Genomic DNA, 16,288 nt, shown 5'->3' on the forward strand with positions numbered 1-16,288 from the left:
AGGGCTTATATCCAGAATTTACAAAGAACTCAAACAGATTTACAGGAAAAAACAAACAAGCCCATTCAAAAGTGGGAAAAGGATATGAACAGACACTTTATGAAAGAAGACATATATGAGGCCAACAATCATATGAAAAAATGCTCATCGTCACTGGTCATCAGAGAGATGCAAATCAAAACCACATTGATATACCATGTCATGCCAGTTAGAATGGTGATCATTAAAAAATCCGGAGACAACAGATGCTGGAGAGGATGTGGAGAAAAAGGAACACTTTTACACTGTTGGGAGTGTAAATTAGTTCAACCATTGTGGAAGATTGTGTGGCGATTCCTCAAGGCCTTAGAAATAGAAATTCCATTTGACCCAGCAATCCCATTACTGGGTATATATCCAAAGGACTACAAATCGTTCTACTATAAGGACATATGTACACGAATGTTCATTGCAGCACTGTTTACAATAGCAAAGACCTGGAATCAACCCAAATGCCCATTGATGAAAAACTGGATTGGGAAAATGTGGCACATATACACCATGGAATATTATGCAGCAATCAGAAATGATGAGTTCGTGTCGTTTGTAGGGACATAGATGAATCTGGAGAACATCATTCTCAGCAAACTGACACAAGAACAGAAAATCAAACACTGCATATTCTCACTCATAGGCAGGTGATGAAAAATGAGAACACATGGACACAGGGAGGGGAGTACTAAACACAGGGGTCTATTGGGGGAAAAGGGGAGGGCCAGTGGGAGGAGGAGGTGGGGAGGGATAACCTGGGGAGAATGCCAAATGTGGGTGAAGGGGGGAAAGCAAACAAAACACACTGCCATGTGTGTACCTATGCAAGTGTATTGCATGCTCTGCACATGTACCCCAAAACCTAAAATGCAATTAAAAAAAAAAGTAAATGTATTTTTTTTAGTTTTAATATTTTTTTAATTTAAAAAAATTTTAATAATATTAGAAGTTTTTAATATTTTCAATTGTTTATGAGTAAAATGAACTTATCAAATGTATATGAAAAATTCAGAAACCTTATCAATGAACTAAATAATTCAGATTAATCGATTAATGGGATCGATTCTGCATGTAGAGTTTGACTTACTGTTTTAGAAACTATTTCAATTTAATTCTGTGTTTGATTATAAAAAACAAGTTACGAAAGAAAAAAAAATCATATCCTCTTTCTTATGTGATATTCAGGGGAGCCATATTGCAAGAAAGTAATAACAAGCAATCTTCTTAGAAACTTGTGTACAAACCATGTATCATCCAAAAAAGCTATTAAGCATTAAAATTTATGAGGACACATACGTATACCCATAAAAATTGTAAGAGTGTGTTAAGAATGCCTGCTTTAGTATTTTACAAATTTATTAGAAATAATGTCTTTGTTCATTTCGACTGGTGGAACAAAAAATAGCTTAAACTGTGTGGCTCATATGTAAAAGAAATTTATTTCTCACAGTTTTGGGGGTTGGAAGTCCAAGTTCAAGGTGCTGGCAGGTCTGGTGATAGCCTGCTTCCTCATGGACAATGCCCTCGTGCTTTGTCTTCACATGGTAGAAGGGACAGACTCCCTCTATGGCCTCTTATGTAAAAACATTAATCCAATACATGAGGATGCTGCTCTCATGACCTAATCACCTTCCAAATTCCCTACTTCCTAATATTTTAATATCAAACGTTAGTATTTCAATATATTAATCTTTAGGGAACACAAATACTAAGATAATACGGGACAACATTATAAATGGCGAATATTCTGTGACAATCCTCTCCACCTTCACAAGAGTCATAGAGGATGCCTTCATCTATTAATACTTCCAGCACTGGAAATAGTGTTGTGGTTCTTGTCCTGGAATGAAATTAGCTTTGCATAATTATCGCCACCCTAATAAAAAATAAAATCTTGTTTTAGATTATTCACACTAATATAAAACCAATTTTGAAGATATAATGATTAAATGGCAGTTTTTGGCTACACAGTAGGATTTTGCTGGTGTTCCTGTGAAGAATCAAATACAGGGAAAGGTTGAAACTCCATAATTAAATGCAAAACCAAGGTGAATTCTGTTAGCCTACTAAGACGTAATTTAAAATAAATATTATTTCTTTATTTCCTGCAAAGACATAATTACGAGATATTCTGGCTCCATTTTAGAAGCACAGTCATGCACACTCTAACTCATATGCACACTTTTCCTTTCTCACTATGCATCAGTCAATTTTCAGGATCTGGATTTGTGCTCTAATTCAACCGCGTGTATTGACTGGGACTGAGGAACGGTTTCTATCACATTCACAATTGCTTAGCTGCTGCTCACATCCAGCTTTCTCAGAACCAGGTTTAAGTCTTTCTGATTAATTTAAAGAGAGAAAAAAAAAAACAGTAGAAAATAAACTTTAGGCATTTTCTCACAGTTTCTAGTTCTGATTCATATAGCTCAGAATTTTATTTTATTTTTGGAAATTGATAATATATAAAGAAAGAAAATGATGTCTGGACAAAATCATCTTCTAAGTTAGAAGATGCTGGTAAAAGCAGAATTGTAAATATCTTTCTAAAGTTTGGGACACACACACATAACTTAGAAGGTGATTTTGTCCAGATATCATTTTCTTCCTTTATATATATGTGTATGTCACAAAAAATATATATGTGTGTGTACATATATGTATACATATATGTAGAGAGAGAGAGAGAGAGAGAGAGAGAGAGAGAGAGAGAGAGAGAGAGAGCCTTAAAATATCCATGAATATTTTCTAAGAAATTTTACTTTGAAGAATTTATTTTGATATTACTATAATATGATTTACCTAAATTGATATATATCACAGACTATTAGAAAAAAAGAATTGGAAACACTGAAATATCCAATAACAAAACTATAATTTAAATATATTAAGGTACAAGTAGAATACAATTCCATTTTTAACAACACAATAGAGTATCTACAGTAAACAAAAATGTATTATACTCAGGCAATAGAAACACTGAATACCCTGACTTGATTACTACACATCGTATACATGGAACAGAAGTTCACATGTACCCCATAAGTTTGTACAGATAAAAATGTTTAAAAAGAAAATCAAACAATTTCTAAACAAACAACAACAAAAGCATACAGTGTAGGCATTTTCAAAGGTATAAGTCCTATTTATAATGTATTATTAAGTTAAAAATTAAGACTATTATTTACTATGTTATTGAAAAGAGTATTTCTAGAAAAAAAATGCAGATTATTTTAACTACTTACAATTAGTAAGATAATTACCTTTTTACTTACCTGTTTCTTGCTTATGTTCTAAAATAAGTTTTTATATATTTATATATATCTTTCAAAGTTCAAAGTTAAATTAAAGGAAATCGTTCTTCCCAATAAGAAAGATATTTATATCACTTGACAATAAAATTTTACCATAAAAATTATCTCAAGAGGAATTAAAAGAAGAGCTATTCACTAAGATTTATGCAAAATAATAAAGCAACTTTGTTCTTATTAGTAAAAATTAAAAATAATCTGAGTATGCAACATTAGAAAATATTTTTCAAAAATATATGGTAAAATGTTTCAAAATATTACTCTTAAATATATATATTAGGAAAATGTAAATGGAATGAAAACTGAAGAGACGATTGAAAGCAAGACAGTAAAATGATATGTATAGCAACCTAAATGTTTTCTAAGTCAAACTACTGTAAGAAAAAAACAAACAAAAATTTTAGCTATATTGGGGAGATATTACTTTCAGATGCATATCTAATTTCAGAAATTTTAAAATGCAAACAATTCACATTTAAAATTGGGCATACACAGGAGCAAGGAAAACAGAAAATATACAAAATACTAAGTCAAAAAATATGAGTTTAAATTCTTTCATGGGGGGGAATAGGGGAGGGACAGCGGGGGCGGAGCTGGGAAGGGATAGCATGAAGAGAAATGCCAGATGTGGGTGAAGGGGAGGAAGGCAGCAAATCACACTGCCATGTGTGTACCTATGCAACTATCTTGTATGATCTTCACATGTACCCCAAAACCTAAAATGCAATAAAAAAGTTATTTCATGGATTTGACGTTTTTTCAAGAACAGTAACAATTTTTGCTCTAACTGTGCTATACCACCACTCTACCTCTGGTACTACTTCCATTAGTACTTCTACTTTATCCACTACTATACATAGGAATACCATTTATGCAATATCTTCTCTCTTTTAAGCCCTTTACTGACTCATTTAATTCTTATAATAATGCAATTGATAAATTTTGATAATGCTTTAAAAACAAAATTTTAAGAGGTGGGGTCTTGCCTTGTTGCGCAGGCTAGAGAGTACCGGCTATTCACAGGTGCAGTCATAGCACAATACAAGCTTGAACTCCTGTATTCAAGCAATCCCTCCTGCCTCTGTCTCCCAAGTGGCTGAAATGACAGATGAACCACGGCACCTGGCTGCCTTTGAGTAGATGAGAAATTTAAGGATTTGTTAAGAACCCTAAACTAAATTGCCAAAATTAAATTTACCTATTTTCATTTTCTTCTATATAAGCTCAACTTCATATTGAGTTACAAAGACTTCAAGTATATTTTTAAATTTCATAAAATATTTCCATAGATTGTGCTATTTAAATCTGTCAGAAACCCTTTTATTCTGGTGGAGCAGTCATTGTTTTCCAAATATAATATTTGAAGCATAGGAATGAGGCACTTGAGAAAAGTTTTAAAATATTTGAACACTAAAACTTTATTCTATGAACAAATGCCATTGAAACATGAAAACAGCCGTCATTTCATGTAGAGCTCAGTTCATCTTTGCACTTCTTATTTCGTGTTCTTGCTCACATTGCTCAGTTTCTTCTTCAGCAAAAGGAATGAAGAAGCATGTGGTCACATTTGAGTAAGAAAACAAAGGCTCAAAACAATCGTGGGAGGACAGTTAATGACGGTAGTAGTAGTGGTAACAGCAGCAGAAGCAGTATTAGTGTTTATCTTTGGATATGATTTTATTTTATTTTAGTATTATTTGGAGATCTGTGTGCCTTTATTAGCAAAGCCACTACTTGAGGAGGATGAAGCAGGAGGAGTGGGTGGCCCCAATGCACTGCCGGCCATGCTTCTCGGGCTTCTAGGTAATAGAGAACTCTCCCAGATAGAGGCCAATCATCTCCAGCTTGACCTCCACCTGGTTGAAGGTTTGCCGTTGTAGACCCCCACCATGCTGCCCATCATCTCGGGCAGGATGATCATATTATGTCCCACAGGTGCGTCTTCACCACTTCTGGATTCTGCATGGGCGGTGCGTCCTTCTTGGCCTTGCTCAGGTGCTTCAGCAGCGAGCGCTGTTTCCGCCAAAGGCTCGGGTTCAGCCCGGCTGCTGCTGGTGCGCCCTGTACAGCCGCCTGAGCTGCTCGTAGGATATGTTTGTCACCTGTCCAGGTGCACTCTGCGGTAGGTGAACTTGCAGAAGGTCCGCTTTTTCTTCTGTTCTGCTTCTGCCATCTTGCTGGATCCTCAGAAAAGGTGGATATGATTTTTAAATTTTTGGAAGCCTTACAGTAATCTGTAAATCCATGTTGACAAAGTTATTCCTGAAAGTTTAAAATCCATGAAAAATTGTTACTAACAAGTCTTTTTTAAATAGCATTTTTTTTTTTCTGGCTCCAATATTACTTACCCTACTTATATTCCTAACAACCTTAAACTCTTTTTAAATGATGATAATTTGTCATAAGAATAGTTCATTTGTGTTGTTTTTAAATATTAACTTACTACTGAATGAACTTCTGTTGTTTTGTCAATTTCTTCTTTGTTCCATATCAACCCTTGTTAGTCCAGTGAACATGTTTCTATTTATAGCAAACATTATGGAAAAGTACCACTGGAATAATTGAACATAGGCCATGACTAATAGAGGGCAATACTATAGGAAGAGTCGTTGACAAGCTTAACCTTTAAATAAACCTCTGAAGTTTGATGTCCAGCAGCAGTTGAGCCATAATCCAAGAGGTATCCTTATGATTCTTCTAAATAGTCACTTCTATCTCGTAGGACAAAGAGAGAGAGAGAGGGTCAAGGAAGACTTGACTGATGTCACCCCATCCTTTTTCTCTAAAGACCTGGCAATTAAACATTGCATTTGAACTGCTTATGTGGAAGGAAGCAATCCCCACTCTTCAATTCTTCTGTGCCTCTGGGTAATTCACAGTAGAGAAGTATATAAGAGGCCAGAAGAATGTTAGTTTTTCAGTAGCTTTAATTAACAACTTCCTGTGTAAAAGTTTAAATTATAGAACTTTCTCAGTTGAATTGTCAGAATGGAATGGTGTGCCCTGTATTTGTGATTTCTCAAACCTATTTATAACCTTTGTGTATCCTTTGTGCCTACCACAGAACCAAGGACTACATTTGATTACTATGAATACATACTGAAATAATAAATGAATACCTTTTTTTTGTTCTGTATACATTTCTTGGGTGTGCAAGGTGTAACCTGAAGGACGACACTCAGGAATGTACTTTAATTTATTCTATCAGTTTGAAAGGCCCAAACACATGTAACATTGCTCTTGAAAAATAAGTTATCTTAGCGACAGGAGTTAACTGCTTCCAGAATTTCTGTTATGGCATTGGGATATTGAGCTGTATATCTTTGTCTATTCACATGTCTTTGTAATAGCATTCAGTATTTCTCTACTCGCTGGCATAACCCTAGTTTTATGTAAACTTATTTTATCTTTAAAGGACATAAGGACTTATATCAAGCATTCTTGCTCCCTAATTTTCCAAACAGTAAAGCCTGGCAATTTCTCCTCTAGTTTGTTATCATAATACACTCTTGAAATATTTAATGAGTTTGAATCTAAATCTGAACTTGCTTCATGAAGCAAAGCATTTTATGTTGCAGCCAAGTAGCAAATCCTCTTATTAAATAAGGCTGGTGATATTCTATAATAGATAGTAGTTTCAGCAAATTTTCATACAAATGGAAGTAGTAGATAGTAGAGAGACAGGCTGTTCATTCAAAACATTGTCCATAAAAAATTAGCCAATATTTTCATACCATATGTTGTGCCTACAGTCTAAATATTAGAGACAAAACATTTAGATAGTTTCTGGCTCATTTTTGAAAATATAATCTCTAGATTAAAAAAAAATAACTTTAAAAAAGTGCTGTGAGGTTTGTGGCTTTGCTGTGTAACAGCAAGGACCTACTGCATATTTGTCCTTTTTACCTTTCCTAAAAGGATAGCATTTACAATATTTCAGAAAAAATGTTCTCTGTTTCCACACCTGGAATAATTAGAGTTTTACAGGATCCAGAAAACATACTGGTTACGTTCTCTTGCCAATAAAATACGGTCTCCAAAAGCTCTGGATGCAAATTCAGATATTCTTCTTTGAAGGCAATAGCACACTGAGCAAAAGATGGCCTCCCAAATATTTACTTTCATAATTTACCTATTGATTTAATCTAAATCTCTAAGAAATCGTCTTCTTGGTATTTTTGGTTTTTATTTTCTGAGTATAATAAGATCAGATTATAATTATCAAATATATATACATTGAAAAATATAGGAAGAAATTATATTAAAATATTTAATTCTTCTCTCAAATAGACTACTAATTCTGATATTTGACCTCATAGTCCATGTAAAAAGGTGTTTTTTTCTTTGACTTGTATTTTTCCTAAGAGAGAGCAAAGACTAGCAACTGACACATGAACTTCTTGAAAGCTATCATACTTCCTTTCCTGTTTACAGAAGTTTCTGACTGATGCTCACTCAGCCTTTTTCTCTAACATTTAGAAAAGGAGAAAAGCTCATTTATGCTGTTTATATCGTGCTTCCAGAATCGCTGATTTTGTTTTGATAACTTCCAATCCCAACTTACTCATGAACAACAACAAAAAAGTAGTGTTCCATTCTCAGCATGACCACATTAAACAAAGGAAAAAAAAATAAAACAAAATAAAAAAGCAACCAAGATAGGCTTGTGAAACTTTTCAGGAAATTTCTAGCCTTTTCCTGATGCATTACTCTCTTGGTATGATGTTGTGAAGAAACAGAGTTAAGCATTTCAGAAGATATAGAGTTGGAACTGTTTATTCTAAAAATAAACATAAAAATAAAGCAGAGAACTGTGAAGCAATCTGAGGAGCTAAATTTGCAAGAATAAGTGAGCCTTAATTTTTTGCAAGTATTGTGTCAAATTGATTTTAGAGAACTGAAATCGGCAAAAGTAAAAATAAAGTGATAAAATTTGAGTTCACTTAGGCTGGATTTCAGATAACATGATATAACTTACATTGAAAACATTTATATTCAAGTACATTTCATTATTTTAATACTGTATTTTCAAAAACAAAGGTTTAGATGAACACTGAGACTAACTCGAAAGTATAAAGCAGTGTTTTTATAGGCCACTGCATCTTAGAGATACAGGTTAGAATAATGAAAGCTGATGGATTAATTATTGCTTAGTTCAGACCCACCATCTGATTCCATGAACTCTACTGCTTAAAAGTCAAGAGAGAAGGGAAGGATAAAATATTTAACATCCCAGAGGCTCACAAAATTGTGTTACAGTCTCTGTTTCCTGTACTATCAGTCTTTCAAAATAGTGTCTTGCTTTCTAGTGAAATTATCCACAAACCCATGACTCAGGAAGCAAAATGGTTTTTCATCTTCAGGAGCTTTTATATGTCTATGTTGAATACCTTCGACATACACACATGCCCAACAGAATTGAGTTGTGTTTTTTTTCTTTCTCTGTGCGTTGTGATATTCTAGATAAAGGGTTATCATGACCCAAAATTCTCTGCAAAATTTTGTGATCTTTTTGTGGCATCACCTATTTCTTCTTCATTTCCATAAATATTAGCTTTTTGAAGGCATGAGTGTTAGTCTTAGGCCTTCCTTAACAGTTATTTTTTGTTTATTCCATACTGAGACAAAATACGATAAAAAATTTAAAAGGCAAGAGAGGAGAGGCAAAATATTCAAGAGTCTATGGTGATAAATTCCTCAAAATGGGCTTCAAACATGAATATTTCCAATTTTTATGAATTTATTATGATTCTATTTTAGACAGACTAAAAGCCTCCACATTGTGTCTGTAGAATTTCTCTATTTTTTCAGAGTTCAGGACATTAAAAAGCACATAAGTACGTATTGACCATTCAAGTTTTATTTCTGCTACAGCCAAGACACCGAGTTATACTTTCTGCAATAAATATTTGCAATCCCTAAAAGGTCTTGATGCTCATCCAAAAAGTCTTCTTTGGAAGCAATAGCACTGAGCATGCAGTCTTTCACTTGGTATCAGATATCTATTTTTGGCTCATCTGATGGTGAAAAATGCTTTCACAAACAAAAGTACAAACTAAAAAGTTGGAGAAGAGTGTTATAAATGACCTTTCTAAAGATGATTTTTTAAAGATCCTCTTTTTGATAAGTTCTTATTTTTTGACAACGCCATTTTAGAATTTATGTCAATCTTTGAGTTAACACAGACTACCCTCAATGGTGAGCCTTTATCACTCATAGAATGTTTAAAAAAAAAATCAGAACTTTTTGTATAGGCTGACAATTTGCAAGAACAGAATGTATGAGCTGAGAACTAACTCATGGATAAGTCAGCTACATATAAATAGATATGTCATTTAGCAATGCTTATTTCTCTGGTTCAGTACTACTCTTCTGTACTTTTTCTTGATTTTTTCAGAACAGCAAAGAGGTAATTTTCATTCAATTTCGTTTGTAGGGACATGGATGAATCTGGAGAACGTCATCCTCAGCAAACTGACACAAGAACAGAAAATGAAACACCGCATATTCTCACTCATAGGTGGGTGATGAAAAATGAGAACACATGGACACAGAAAGGGGAGTACTAAACACTGGGGTCTATTGGGGGGAAAAGGGGAGGGCCAGTGGGAGGGGGAGGTGGAGAGGGATAGCCTGGGGAGAAATGCCAAATGTGGGTGAAGGGGGAGAAAGGAAAGAAAAGCACACTGCCATGTGTGTTCCTACGCAACTGTCTTACATGCTCTGCTCATGTACCCCAAAACCTAAAATCCAATAAAAAATTAAAAAAAAAAAACAAAAAACAGTGGTCAATTACAGAATACCCCTGACCTATTCACTGATCCCATTCTCTGCACAAGCAGTTTCCAGAAATTGAGAGCACAGTCTTGTGATTTTTATTTTTAAACACATCTTTAGAAAGATAAGCAAGAAGAAAATAAAAGAGAGGAAGGAAGGAAGAAAGGAAGAAGAAACAGACTAAGAACATTAAAAATTAAAATGTGAGTAGGGCAAGGTAGCTTATGCCTGTAATCTCAGCACTTTGGGAGGCTGAGGTGGGTGGATCACTTGAGGTCAGGATTTCCAGATCAACCTGGCCAAAATGGTGAAACCCTGTCTCTACCAAAAATACAAAAATTACCCCAACATTGTGGCACACACCTGTCGTCTCAGCTACACAGGGAGCTAAGGCAGGAGAAGCCTTTGAACCTAGGAGGCAGAGGTTGCAGTGAGCTGAGATTGTACCACTGCATTCCAGCCTGAATAACAGAGTGAGACTCTATCTCAAAAAAAAAAAAAAAAATTAAAATGTGAGATAAATACAGATATGGTCACTATTTCTGTGTGCAGTGGCATCTTTAACAAGTAAGTTTGAAAGCCTATAGAAATATGAAAGTATTAGATAATTTTTAAATGACTCAAGAAGGAAAAAATGAAAGATTAATAATCCTTAATATTAAACTATAGTTAATACCTCCTCCCTCTGCTGCCATGAAGCCAATGTCGTTTAAAAGAAAATTTACATTCACTGAGATATACATATATATCCACATATATGACCAAGACACATATATGTATATATGTACATGTATATAAATTTTCAAATATATGAAAATAAATAGATCCGTATGTGTATATGTGAGTATATCTGTAGGTATATAAATTCTCATACGTACACATATGAAAAGAAAATAAGTCTCTCAGGACACCAAAATCACTAAGCCAAGGGAAAGTCAGGCTGGTAACTGTCAGGCAAACCTGCCTCCCATTCTATTTCTAAATAAGATAGCTACAAAGATAAAAAGCTACAAACCTCCCTCACAATTTGCCCACAAGAAAATTCCTTGTGGAAAGAGGACAGACAGAGCTCAAAGTCATCCCTCAGAAGCTCACCAGAGACAAATGCATATCTGATTGCTTCTTCTGTGCTACTGTTTATTTGAAAATGCAGATTCAATGAGCCAGACACAATTGTGTATTCAGTAGAAGACTGATCAAGGACTCATAAGTCTCTTATCTACCCATGACCTAGAAGTCCCCACCCCTAACTCCCCAATACCCCACACCATTGCCTCAGTGTCCTCCCTCACACATATTGATTGATGTCTCATGTCTCCCCAAACTGTATAAAACCAAGCTGTACCTTGACTACCTTGGGCACATGACATCAGCAGCTCCTGAGGCTGTGTCACAGGCACATGCTTAACCTTGGCAAAATAAATTTTCTAAATTGGTTGAGACCTGTCTCAGATACCTTTTTGGTGTACATTTTATATTATATACATATATATGCATATTTGTAATGTATATGTATATATTAAACACATTTGTTATATATGTTATATATAAATATTATATATAAAATATATATTATATATAAATATATTATATGTGTATAATATAAAATTACAAATTTTACCCAAATATTTATACCTTATAAAAATTGCTTTTGTTAATTGAAAAAAAAGATGGCCTAAACTATCTTTTATTTTATCAAAAGCATAATGGCATTTTAAACTTTAAAAAAGTATATAAAAATAAATATGTGTCAGTATTTGACATAGTTGAGAATCTATTAATAATTAATATTTTATCAAAATAAATTTAGTAATACTTATGTTTATGTGGAGAATCTACCAAAAATGAAAGCAGGATGAAAATGAGAATTATTACATTGTTTCTGGATATCGGACCAGTACACATCAATCAAAAAGATTTATCACACTAATGGTAATCGTTTAGAAAATATAACACATAGCTTGAAAATAATTTCATATTAGCAAGAAAAAATAAGTTACTTAAGAATACATTTTAAAATTATAATTTATAAATAAGTTTTTAAAGCCACACACATAGATTACCTAAAAAAGTAGAAAATATAATTTATTCTAGACATACAATGAAAGCCTAATCAGAAAAGAAACTATGACAGAAAATATATTAAAGTTCAAACACAAATGAAAAGCCAGCAGAAAAAAGAACACTGTAGTACATATCTACCAGCCAAGAAATAGTGTCCCAGACATTTAAACAATGTGCAAATAAATAATGAAAACAAAGGAAGAGAGCAGAAACACAATGACAATCACAAAAACTAAGGAATAGGGAAAAAAGCTGATCATCACAAAAGAAAAAGTTGATATTGAAATTAAGCCTATGAAAATCTGTTCCAAGTCAGTCAAAATATTAAACAATGCAGCATGTTCAGGTAAAATCTTCAAACTCTAATTAGTGTGAAAAGCACAAGTTAAAATTCGTACATTAATGGTGAGAGTATAAATTGCAACAATCAATATGAAAAAACAACATTATTTTGAAAGAATGAAAACGTCCATGTCTTATGACAGATCAGAAAAGATATGATCACTTTCTTTTCATTTTTTTAAAAAATAATTACCTTAATATTTATTGGAGATTTTTGTCTTCTATTTAAAAATTGTCACCTACATATTGATAGAAGAAAAACTTCAGCCCCATTAATTTTAAAGGAGTTTTGTTGAGCAATGAAGTGTTCACAAATCAGACAGCCCCACAATCACAGCAGATTCTCAAAGACTTCAGTGCAGTCAATTGGTAGAAGATTTACAGACAAAAAAAAAAAAAAAAAAAAAGAGAAGGGGGAAGCAGCTTACAGAAATCAGCAGTGAGGTACAGAATCAGCTGAGTTGCTGACAGGTTGGTATTTGCCTTATTGGAACACAGTTTGAACACAGCATTCTATGAGTGGTTGAAGTGTTGCCTGTGGAACTGGCCAAGATCCAGTTATTGTTACAGCTGCATACTCCTAAATTAGATTTTCAGTTTTGTCTATTAAGCTAGGTTACCGTTCATCCACGAGGACTCAAATGCAGAAGTACGGAGTTCTTAGGTCATATTTAGTTTGCTTTTACCACGTTAATATGGTAAAAAATGGATTCAAATTTTATGTTATCCTATGTTTTGTACAGAACTCTAATAGAGAAACCAGATTCATTTCTTACCAGTCAACCTATGTAAACAAAGTCCCAAGTACATTTTTTTACTTTTCTTTGAAGTCCATTACATATATTAAAGAATCTTATTTTAAAAGTCACAATATATTTAATTCCCAGATACTGGTTTTGAGCCAGTAACAAAGTGTGTGCAACCACATTCCACTCTCCAGCTCTATCTACCAAGTTAGTCATTCTTTGCAGAACAGAGGGACAGTCTCCAGAGACATGAAATCCAGAGTGACTTTAAATTCCTTTTCCATTTGTTGTTATCTGTCATTCTTTAACTGATATTCACATTTGGAAAAAGAAAATTGAACGGGGAATTTATTTGGCCATCTTTCCAATCTCTTATTTCCTCATAATGATTTTAATTAAAGTCCACTCCTTTCAGTTGAGTTTAATTAACACATTTTCTACATATTGCTGTAATTTAAATATTTTGATGATTATACAAGCCGTTTTAATGAAAATATCCAGGGAAATTGATGATTTTATCAAGGGTAGTTCTCTTTCTTTGGAGGATTTATTCTCCGGACATCTACTTCATCTGATAATCATACAGCTACACCAGATTTCTTACCATTAGTATTTCCCTGCAGCATATATTTCCATGGATGTTGTGGAACATTGAAAAAAACACTCCCTTCTTGTTCTTTTGCATTAGAAAACATATATATAAGCTGGATAAAAATTTGAGTACTAGTAAGAGATCAAAAATTTAGATTTGTTGTAGGACATAGTGACCTTCTGCTCCTGAAATGAACACTGCTGGGCAACGACATAGAAGCTACAGAGAAAAGTCTATTTAATATGACCAGTAGGAATGGATCCTACATGAGTGAAGTCCAAAAGAACAAGAGAAAAATATGAGAAGTAAAAGTAGGGACAAATCTCTGTGTTAACAATGGTAAATTTGAACCTCATATACTTTATTCATACAGCTAATAATTCAAAGAGCTAGGATGGAAGCCAGGATAACCTGGACAAATAATCATGACTCAGTCAGAAATATAGTACACAATTCATGTAGGCATTAATTTACTTCTTTATCAAATATTTCATAAGAGGCTACTAAGTAAATGATTCAGCGTTAGTAGTTAGAGCAAACACAATGAATGAAAATAACAGAAAACATGCCTTTATAGAACATACAGTATAGGACAAAATTTATTTAAAATACTCTGTGATAAAGTGTTTGAATAAAGTATACATAATCTCCACCTAAAGGCATCATATAAGGCTAGTGAAAGGAAATTATCCCTCCACAATGAGAAAAATTTGGCAAGGTGAATTAATCATGGATGGAAGCGGAAGTAGCAGTGAAAAAGAACATTTTGTACAAAACATAGCATAAAAAGAAATAATGGAGTCAGCCGGGCACGGTGGCTCAAGCTTATAATACCAGCACTTTGGGAGACCGAGGTGGGTGGATCACAAGGTTAAGAGATCGAGCCCATACTGGTCAACAAAGTGAAACCCCGTTTCTGCTAAAAATACAAAAGTTAGCTGGGCATGGTGGTGTGCGCCTGTATTCCCAGCTACTCAGGAGGCTGAGGCAGGAGAATAGCTTGAACCCAGGAGGCAGAGGCTGCAGTGAGCCGAGATTACGCCATTGCACTCCAGCCCGGGTAACAAGAGCGAAACTCCATCTCAAAAAAAAAAAAAAAAAAAAAAAAAGAAAGAAATAATGGCGTCATTCAGGAAATGAAAAACATTTAATTTTGGTATATAATAGATTAGTTGCAGGGTTGATTTGTAGAAGGCAGGAAAAAAGGTTGGAGGGAGAAGCAAGCGCCACATTATTCAGAGCCAGGTAAGCCCTGTTAAAAACTTGAGACTTCATTTACAGAAAAGCAAGACAGGCATTCATGAAGAATTTCTTTAAGCAAATTAAAATTTGATCTGATTTGCATTTTATTTATTTATTAATTTATTTTTTAAGTTTTTTTTTTCATTTTTATTGCATTTTAGGTTTTGGGGTACATGTGCAGAACGTGCAAAATAGTTGCATAGGTACACACATGGCAGTGTGTTTTGCTGCCTTCCTGCCCCTCACCCACATTTGGCATTTCTCCCCAGGCTATCCCTCCCCAGCTCCCCCCCCCACTGTCCCTCCCCATTCCCCCTAATAGATCCTGATGTGTAGTACTCCCTTCCCTGTGTCCATGTGTTCTCATTTTTCCTCACCTGCCTATGAGTGAGAATATGTGGCATTTCATTTTCTGTTCTTGTGTCAGTTTGCTGAGAATGATGTTCTCCAGTTTTATCCATGTCCTTACAAAGGACACGACCACATCATTTTTTATTGCTGCATAGTATTCCATGGTGTATATGTGCCACATTTTCCCAGTCCAGTCTATCATCGATTTGCATTTTAAATGATTCTTTTTATATGTAGTTTGGAAAATTGATTAGATGAAATTAAGACCTAGTTATAAGAAAATTGCAGCAGTATAAAGAATTATGTTGGCCTAGACTAGCCAAGTGGCAGAAGCCTTAGTAAAAGTGTTATATATGGTCACATGGAAAATAGAAAATATGGCTCACTAACCAGTGTCTATAGCTATGGGGACTTCCAGGTTGGATACTACATATGACCATGGATTTATTTTACTTGCTTGTAGTAAGGTATAGATGGAGAGAGATAAGCTCAAACAACAAACAAACAAATAAAAAGCAACAACAAAAAATCAGCTTTCAAGCAGAATTTAGAGACAATACAAAGGAGCTTGGATGACCTCTGTTCAAAAATTAAATGATTTATCATTCCTAGTTTCTCCCCAAAAAACACATTAATGCTTAAAAAGTGGATTTAGTGCAAATGTTCAATAATCAATACACTACAATTAAAGCAGATAAAGAGTAAAAATATCAGGAAACTGGAATGTAAGTTTTGTTTTTTTTAATCTTAGAATAACTTAAGATAGGAATTAGTATATTATGGCTCATACATCCTTTCAACTAGCCAAAACACATCTGAGACTCTTAATCAAT

General features: G+C 34.0%; 1 long non-coding RNA gene across 1 annotated transcript; it reads right to left on the reverse strand.

Annotated features, from left to right (window-relative positions):
• Positions 1-4,733: 4,733 nt before the first annotated feature.
• LOC144578752 (uncharacterized) lies at positions 4,734-12,870 on the reverse strand. Its single transcript, XR_013525120.1, has 2 exons — positions 12,718-12,870; positions 4,734-5,603 (listed from the first exon to the last, which is right to left on the reverse strand). It is a non-coding gene; the product is annotated as an uncharacterized LOC144578752 (long non-coding RNA).
• Between the last annotated feature and the right edge of the window lie 3,418 nt (positions 12,871-16,288).

The sequence above is a fragment of the Callithrix jacchus genome, chromosome 1, assembly GCF_049354715.1.
Source record: "Callithrix jacchus isolate 240 chromosome 1, calJac240_pri, whole genome shotgun sequence".
NCBI classification, from domain to species: domain Eukaryota; kingdom Metazoa; phylum Chordata; class Mammalia; order Primates; family Cebidae; genus Callithrix; species Callithrix jacchus.